Source organism: Lethenteron reissneri, chromosome 19 (assembly GCF_015708825.2).
Source record: "Lethenteron reissneri isolate LAM-NWPU_2019-01 chromosome 19, ASM1570882v1, whole genome shotgun sequence".
Taxonomy (NCBI): domain Eukaryota; kingdom Metazoa; phylum Chordata; class Hyperoartia; order Petromyzontiformes; family Petromyzontidae; genus Lethenteron; species Lethenteron reissneri.
In genome coordinates, this window is record NC_083797.1 from 3,289,724 (window position 1) to 3,299,941 (window position 10,218).

Here is a 10,218-nt window from a genome sequence, read left to right on the forward strand (position 1 = left end):
TTGTCAGTTTATCGTGATGGGTGTGGTTTGTCAGTTTATAGTGATGGGCGTGGTTTGTCGAGTTGACTGCTCACAGTTGACACGAAGGGAACGAGCAGACCGCTGCACAACCATTCTGTGCTCCACTTCTCTTGAGTGCACACAGATTTTACACATCTTGCCAATGCCCTCGCGTGCGCGTTTTTTTTTCTTTGTTGTCGGTTATTTTGTTATTTCTCTGGCCGCAACGTACAGGGACGTGTGGGTAAAACATATATCTGTAAATACAGTGACTTCCAAAAAAACACACACACGAAAGTACGGCACTGAGCTATGTGGTATAAATCATTAATGCACCAAAATGTGTTTGGGGTGCCCCTCCACAATATCGCTCTATTCTCTGCGCCCTGCATTGCACCACTCTGTCTTGTCGTCCATTGCGTATGCGTAGCAAATAGGAACGCTGCTTTTTCATTATCCAGTCACTGCAAGCGTGCAGCCCCGTATTCTCTGAATGACACACAAGTTATCATACTGGCCGGATGAAATGATGGAGCCAGGTGATAATAAATTGCTTTCTCAGCCAAGAAGAAAATTCCACTGCTCAGTGCGGGATCTGTGCCCTCACTTGGGGAACATTCCACCTAATTCACTGATGGGTCCAATAACTCCATTATTTAGAGCTGTGATATATTTCTTCATCATCGCATGCAGACACGGTTCAAATAACGATAGGATGTAAATTCCTTTGCGTTTCTGTAATATCCAGATTATACACATATATTAAAGATATCTAGAAATTATGGGTTGCATGGAACCAATATTTTTTGTACATTTCTCAAACGTGTTTTTAAGAGCCTGCCGGTAATATTTTACTCTATATGAAAACCTTGTTTTCACAATTAGATTTTAAAAGTAAAGATTTTTAAAGATGTCTGTTTAATGGCAGTTCGCGTTATGGGTACTGCTGAAAAACTAGGCAATCGTCGTCAAAAAAAAATCTGCAAAATTATTTAGACTTGTCGTTCAAATAAATAAACTGTTCATGCAATTTCTCCCCGTGTATTTTTCCCTTTAACTAAGTTACATGCTATCCAGCTGTCTACAGTAGCACGAGATGCTGCCGTGGGGGGTACGGAGTTACCACACTGGACTTGCAATCTAGAGGTTGCCGGTTCATACTCCCGGCGTGGCAGTTGACACAATAAGGAACGTTTTTTTGAATTCCCCACACGTCTGCTCGTCCGGCTGTATAAAAAGGTGAAGTTAAATCAGAATCAGAATCAGAAACGGTTTTAATCGCCATGTAAGTTTGCACAAACAAGGAATTCACTATGGCGGGACGGTGCATATATTGAACAAGTAGGAATCTTAACTTATATAAAAGGTATACACTCTAACTATACTAACGTTACAAAGTATAAGTAATACCAAAGGGCTAAAATCTTTAAAATTATGAATAAAGTGTGGATGCTTCCCACTTCTCGCAAGATGTTTGGCTTGCGTTGGAAGAGTTGTCCATATACTTTCTGGAGCTCTTTTCAGTGGAGATCCGTCTTCCAGCAGTGGTGTGAGCAAGACATTGCAGAGCTGCACCATTACCATTTACCTCTAGAGTAGTATCTATCAGTGTAGCAATAGCATTACATTGCAGTGCACTGAAGTCCACTGAGCTGATGTAGAAGTGATTTATAATGAACCATTAGCAAATATATTTAAGTGCAAAAAAAACTACCTTGGTTTGGACCAGAATTCTTAAAATGCTATATTCAAAACAGAGTACAGATTGGGGAAAAGTTCAAAGAAGTTTAATTGGTTGCCACTAAAGTGTTGTGCTATCAGTACTTTGACAGTGAATTCTGCCAATTGTACAATTGAATCATTCCCCAGAGATCAGATCAAAGCCAAAAAGCCATCGCAGAGAAAATAATAGCACGTTCACGCCGTTGATTTATGGATGGTTGGAACAGGGAATCTGTGACCACCAAATGCGTAAGTATTGACTATTCTTTGTCGGAGTCCATAGAGCATCTGTCAGGCTTGTGTCATGTTCACTCGGGACAGGACACCCGCGTAGGGGTTGCGTGTAAATATAGTTTCAAAATGACAACATGTATCAAGCGGTGGAAAGCTGTGAGCACGTTATCAAGACATATTTTCCAAATTGAACTTTCTTCACACAAAGCTGGTGCAGCCCTCCCTGAGGCTCTGTCTTTGCAGATACACCGCAAGAGAGTTCACATTTTAAACGATCTACTCTTCACTGGGAGTAAAAAAAAATCGTGTAGAGGCTGGATATTGTTTTCTCTTGAGACAAAATATGGCTAGGCAAGGATGTAGTGAAACTGTGATATACATTTAAAGACTCCATGCAAAAAAAGTTAGATTTATGATGTATTATGCCTTCATTATAATTCCCAATGTCAACCAATGCATTTGGAAAAAAAAGAGAACCCTAAATTGAAGCTCAATATAAAATTATAGGCTCATTTGAGATACAAATACACGTACTTGAAAGGTCATATCAACTGGTGGATCGAAAGCCACTGCGGTTTAGAGACGTGGGGTACCTGGCCACATTAAAGTGGCATCCCCTTAGTGGCTGTTAAACGATTTTACTGCACCTAGAAATTGCCAAATGTGTTATCACCCACTGCAGCCAATATTGAAAGCAACCTAAATGTGCTATTGATGTGTGAACTCAACCGAGACTAAAAACCAGAACTATGCGCACTTATAGCGCTCATTAAGTCAAGGTTAGTGCACGATTCTCGTTTCAACAATCAAAGCCAAATATTGGGTTTAAAGATCTGGAGAAAATCAAAAGAGCCAAGTCCTTTTAAAATTCAATTCTGCCCCGAACAATGAAATCCAAAACACGGTAGTGTGAACTTGATAAGCGTGTAAACAATGTTTGCACCATTTTTAAGTTGCATCCTTGACTTTGTAGCCAACACATTTATTTTGTTAAAAAAAAAAATCTAAAATATACTTCACAGAATTTTTATTATTTTTCTTTTTTTCAAAAGTTTTAAAGCATGCAGAGTTTTTTTTTTTCGGGAAAGCTTTGAATGTCAAATCAAACTTATGGCACGTTTTATTAAATTCATTGTCAAATGTGATATTTATTAAGGTCAGTAATAATCGGCTTGTGTGTTATTTTAAATGTGTATGTTATGGATATGAATCCAGTGTTATTGGACACTCACATTGAACCTTCAATAAACATTATACATAATAATAATAATAATTGTGTATTGTTGCGAAACATAACATACATTTGGTGAATGTAATATAGGCTTTGAGCTTCGTATAAAAAAACATATCTTTAACCTTTACATCTTAAGCAGTTCACGGAGATGAATGTGCTCGGGCATATTTTTAGTGTTGGCTTGCCACTTCTGTAAGAAACACGTAGAAGTAGCTCATTATCTTCCCATTATGTGATCACATTTGATCATAAATAACAGTGGACACTCTGCTTCTAAATTTCATGTCATGCCTTTGTTCCAGAACTACATATTTAAAACAAAAAGGTCAAGTGTCGGAACAAATAGGCACGAGAAAACATATGGATGGTCATCATCACAATGAGAATCACAGAGCCAACGCATTTATTTCGGTTGTTTTTATGTTGTTGCGTATTTTATAGAAGAGTGTGCACTTGCTCGAGTCATACTCCAGTGCCTATGTCATTTAAAAACAAAAATCTAAAATAATGCGACTCTTGTCTGGCGGTTAAGAAATACCAATTTCCTCTGGTGTTTAAAGCTACAGATACGAGTCTTTTCTTTGTCATCAATAAACAAAAATAACAGAGAGAGAGAGAGAAAATTGGCAGAATGTTTTCAGCTATCTCAAGCAGAAAAAAGGTAACCAATAAATTGGCCTAAAAGTGGTACTGAGAGTGAAATTAACACTTCTGCTTGGCAACCTAGCCATACGTTCACAACATCGCAACAACAATAATGATTTGCTTAGATGTTATTTTACAAAACAGTGAACAATCTCCTGTATACTTATATGAGACGCCTTATCATTCATATGTATATACACCCGTTGTTTTTTTTCTAAATGTAGAGCATGGAAATGTGATTTCATGGTATTAAGCTGCTGCTAGAATTGTCAATAGAGTTAGAAAGATTTCAGGCTGCAAACTATAGTTCACGTGTTTAAAACTCAAAATAGGAAGATACATGAATTGCGCACAAGCTAGCGAAAATAATTCTCGGTCACGAAAAAAATGCATCACGTTTATGGTAAGCATAGCAGAAAAGAAATATGAATCAATATTATAGACTATTTATATTTCGATGTGGTTGTGTTTTTTTTTGCTGTCACTTATAATATGCACACGCTTTGGAATATGTTATCCCTGTCAGCTGATTTCATTAGAGTTTAAAGCAGCATGAAGCATATCCAATGAAAATTAACTGACTTTCTAGTACTTGACAAAGCCAACCCTAACCACGTTCTGTTCGCTCTTTCTCCAGAAATTGTCCAAAACGTTTGCATGCACGCGCTCTGCGTGCTGTAGATCACCGTGTTGCATTCAGGCGTTGTGTTTTGTCCCGTAACGCCGTCTTACGATACCCATAACGTACACTTATAACAAATTAAAACGCAAACCTATAATTCCTTTGACACAATATTCAGTTGTCCAAATTGCACATTATTTGAACAAATTAAAAGCATTGCTTGAATACATCATAATTTGGAAGCAAACAACAATCGAACCATTTTAGATTAACCATTAAAAATGTTCAACTGAATATTGAATTTAACAAAAATCCACATCAGTGCAATACAATTATTTTTGTTTCAATTGCACGCAATGTTTGAGTCAAAAATTAATTCCAATGTCAACATAATAAAATTGCGTTGTACACGATGGCCAAGTTCCTGTCGAGTATGTCCCTTTTTTTAGATACGTATCTGTAAAGAAATAAAAACCCTTTTGCAAATTAAGCCTCAACATTGTGTATAGCATTGGCTGAGTCGCATGACAATGAGGGCAGAGTGAGAGTGATGGTCGCGGGCGTCTGCTCAGTGTCCAATTGCTGCGACGTGGACGGATATGTTTTGGTGGCAGAAAATCAGTTCCTCACAATGTCCCCTTGTTACCCTGGATTCCTGCTGTGCCCACTCAGCTCCTCCTGTTCTCTATCCCCACCTCCCCTCCCTCCCTTCTCTATGCTCCCTCTCCACCCTCGTCTCGCAAGGCGGATTGATCAGAAACAGCAGGTCGACATACTCCCACAGCTTCTATAAATATTGTCCAGTCGATAGCCAATCCTTATCTCCCTCCGTATGGTCGCGGGGAACACAAAGCTGGCCGATTCGTCTTCAGTGTACAGGGTGGTCCAGGTGTCTTGTGACTTAATATTTTTAAGTAAGGTTTATTTAGAAACAGAAATGAACATGCAAAGGTGAAAACATGTTCGGGGTCAATTAATTGTGGGTCACATGTGCACATCTCTGTCACTCCACTGCCAGATGAGATGCCTGTGCAGCGCGACTCACGACCTCCTCTTGATACCAAGATCCTGGATGGTCATCGTGTCTATGCGCCGCTTCTCGGTGGCAGCCCCAACAGTCTGGAACGATATCCCTCTGCACATTCGCAGCATCACCTCAATCGCCTCCTTCAAGAGAGACTTAAAAACTCACCTCTACAACCACGTGCTTTCGAGCGACTCTGAGCTTGGCTCCGCGCCTCTGAGTTGCGGCCACTACGTCTGCAAATTTGCGCGCGTTACAAATTGAACTATTATTATTTATTATTATTATGAGAGCTTTTCCATGCGATTTGGGTGGTGGTGGTTATCTCCCCATACTTCACCATGCCAGTCAGTGGGAGTGGTTCACAATAAGAATATTTATTCATACTGGAGCAATTCAATGAGCTAAAAAGCTATTTTTCACACGTGTCCAGTGGGGGCAGGTCAGAAATTTACAACAGCATTAAAACCGGATAGGAATGCAAAGTATAATAAAGGTAAGCAAATCAGGTACAACATACACACAAATTAAACTATTTGAAGGCGGGCAGTATAGATGTGGCAGCGTCTTAATACATAACAGCAATGGATTTTGCTCCACTGCCCTGTGTTACCCATAGGTATGTTGCCCACATTCATCAAAAAGGTGGCCTCCAACGGTGTTCTTGTCCAGACACTCGAAGCGGTTATGACGAGTGGAGTGGCACGCTTGAGTGAACGTTGAGTCGGGAGCAAGAGCTCATTGGATTGACATGCAATGTTCTAGGCTCACCGCACGAGTGCCTTCTGCTGCGACTTGCATCTCCCAACACTCATCACCTTCGTCAAAGTCGTTTCGTTGATATGCACACCACTGAGTCGAGTGATCCAGAAGACAAGTATAACCCGTAAAAACCAAGTTTTTCACTATAAATCCTTTATATGCGTGGCGGCTAGAGTCCTCTCGTCCTCTGGCTTGAGATGGCTGCCACCTATGGGTCAGATTATTGCATTGCACCATTAAGCAATTGGTAATTAAATATAATATTTTTGTCCTAAAAAGTGTAAAATTTTGGAAAAAAAATTTTCACGAACATTAATTGTCACGCACAACGAGTCTGTGTGCAAAATGTCAGCTCGAATGGATCACGGGAAGTGGGTTAAAAAACGACCGAAAGATTTGCACGGTCGTAAGCAAGCAAGCGAACTTAATATAAAGGATTTTTAAAAAACGGAAGTCGAGTGGTGGTTGACCTTTGTCGCGTTCATAAACTGACACGGGCAATGTGGGCATGGCGTTCTCTATCTCTCATTGAGAGAAACGACCCTGAAGGTGCGAGGAACCGCCCGCAGGCAGGAAGACAGCCGCCTGGCGATGCCTGGTGCCTACAATCACCCGACCTCTGTGGTCCTCTACGTATAAAGTTGTTACCAGCCAATTAATGAGTGTTTACATTTAACACGTGGCAAATATTATTTTGTACTTCCATTTGATGCACAGATTTCTATCTTGAAGGTCAATGTACAGAATATTTACAAAGAGTGCTTTCCAAATTGTTAATACCCTCACTGCATTTGCATTTCTGTACGGTGTGTGTATACGTACATAAATATTCTAAGGCAGCGTAGGTTTTCCTGCAGTAAATGAGCACACATTTAAAATCGTACAGGAACGCTGTACATCACATATTTACAGGAAAAGAAGCAAACATCAAGCACGGCAACATTTGCTTTCACGTAGTGCTTTCATTTCTTTGGGTTTTCACATTTCAATTGTGCAACACATTTACTTCTTGAGCTGACGCGACACATACAAAAGACGCTATTTCGTAAGCCATTTCAAAATGAAATTAGTGGAATAAATATGCATTATTTTTACTGCACAATTTGTGAAATGCATCGTGGGTTGACTTGGCCATTGTGTGGCGACATCGTGACAAGACAAATTTGCCTGCAGTGTGTGCAATCTCCTCTAGAGGGTGAGATTGGGCCATGCCGTAACAACCGCCGGTGGAAATTAATTGCGGTGCCCTGTTTGAAGATATTTAATGAATGAATGCAAGATTATTAATCATTCAATTAATTACATTAGCTGCAGATGACACGGGCATTCTGCTCTTTCTGGTGAGCTTGGAGGATGGGCAAGAGATGGAAATTTTTCATGCCTTGGGTCCGATTCATGACCATACTCTGAGAGCTTTGATAACAGAATGAATGAGGATATCAATTTGTTGTTATGAATCTATCCCTCATCATCAACCTCTTCATCAACCATCTGTTTTATTATTTTTTGACGTCCCTTGTGTTTGTGCGGTTCCAAGCTGCCTATCGCTGAGCTGCATTGGCTTCCGATTGCCGAACCAATACATGATAAGGTCACACTCATTATACACAAAGTGCTTGCCACAAATGAACCACAATACCTTGCTGATTTCACTATGAGATCTCTTTTACCAGTGGCAAAATATAGTAGTAGGTTTTTACCCTTTTTAACTGGTACAAAACTGACACCTTTATTCAAGGCATCATGTTTGCAATAACCTACTACTATATTTTGCCACTGGTAAAAGAGATCTCATAGTGCAAATGCTTACCCCGAGCTCTCAATACTCTGATATTGCACTGTGTTTGAGTTGTACGCCTTCTGGTGTCATCTGGTCCAACACCAATGGGGACTAGGCTCTAAAGAAAGCCGTCTCGGGTGTGGACCAATCAACTTCAAGGACAGTGCATATTATTATCATTATCAGAGTTGCTTCTTTTTGTTAGCTTTTTTGACTACTTGTGTTGTGATTATTGCAAACATGATGCCTTGAATAAAGGTGGCAGTTTTGTACCAGTTAAAAAGGGTAAAAACCTACTACTATACTTGCTGATCTCGCCAAAGAACATAAACCATCACGCGAACTCCGGTCATCCTCGCAGCGGCTTTTGGCTAACCGTCGAACAAAGGCGGTCACCGCATCGCGAGCATTCAGATGCTGCGTCTGCGGCCGTCTGAAACGCTCTTCTTATATTAGGAAGCCACTGGAGCTATACACTCTTAAATTATCTGGATTGAAAGCTCCTTTTTTAGAACTGGATTGAAAGTTTCGTTTTTCGTCCTTCCCACGCATCTCCGATTTGAGGGGCTGTACGTAGAAGTATATTGTATTTACGTCGTTTAATTTTGAGTACCCGTTAGCTTTTGCAACTCTGGAATGGTTTTGATTTTGTTTTTAAACCACACAAATACAAGCGCAACTGTTGTCACTGAACTCTCGAAGGCGTCGTTAATATTTTAATAGCATTTCAGAAAATTTGATGAAATCGTAAAATCGCGGCCACGGTTAACATGAGTGGTACATGAACCGGTCCTGAACCCTGCCTCTCACCCACCCACACCAGCTCAAACTGACCAGTGTGGTGAAGTATGGTCAAATAACTCCCACGACGGACATGGCGTGGTGATATCGGCATCCTGCAAAAGATTGACAAAAAAGTTATACCACATAATTGCTACTTGCAACCAATTACGTTTTGGTTTCATTTGAAAAAAACTTTTTCGAAAAATCTCTACAAGGATATTGATGAAGGTTCAATATACAGCCTTCCCATTTTAAATAAATGAAAATGTTGAATTATATTTCTAAGTTTACTAGGTTTTGTTTTCTCTTTCATTTGTACCTGATGATGATTGCTTGTGTTGCAATCAAAACGTCGTACGCTATAATTTAATTCATTATTTTATCTTTCTACGTGACTTTACCGAAAGAACCAAAGAGTAAAAATATTGCTGCTGGAATAAAACTAAACGGGTTTTTTTTTTATCAGTGGCATATTGCTAAAGTGACCTAGCACTGTGCCTTCCAAATTAAATTATGGCATTAAACCACTTGCATTAAATTTTGGAAGCAATTATTATAAAATAGATTAATGAAAACTCAATCAAGTCCAAATAAATGTTTTATAGAGCTACAAAGCAATTTCAAGGGGTGTGGGCTTTTCTTTGTTCTAAAACTATGATTTCATATGTAAAACTGCCATTCGTTCGACACCACTGAATTCCCATTACAAAAAAAAACCCACTTATTTAATTCCAAGTGATTAATTGCAGGTGTCCTAGAGAAGGCCCGTGACAGCGTGAAAGCTGCCAAATGCAGCCCTCCTCATTATTTTATAATTATTTTGCTCAACAGCGATTCATCTATTCGGTAGCCGTCTCGCCAGTCTGTTGCGGCAGGTGGCCTGCCAATCTGGATGCGCAGATGCTTAAATATTGTTCCCGCTTTCCCTAATGCTCCTCTTGTTGTCTGCTGCAGACGCACCAACTCGTGTGGAACACGGAGAATGGCTTCGCCTCCAAATTTGGTGAAAGTTTTACATTGGAACTAGAGCAACGATATTATTTACAATATTAAATATAGATTGCAACTTCAATCCACGCATGTGCTGGATTTGTTTACTTTTACCCCTACTGTTCAAATGCTGCCAATTTGACTTGGACATTGATGTCTGTAAATATTGACACTTTATAATTGTACTGGGAATACGAGGACTTGGGCAAAATGTATGTATTTTATTTATTTATTATTCCGTGAATAATAAAATATGTATATCTGTTCTGCAAGAAACCGCCACATTTTAAATTGAATATGAGATATATTTTTTGCATTTAATTCCAAATAACATACGATAATATCACAATGTGTGGAGGCCTTCATTCAGCAGTACATTGACCATGGCTGATGATGGTTATTATGACAATTGTTATTTAAAA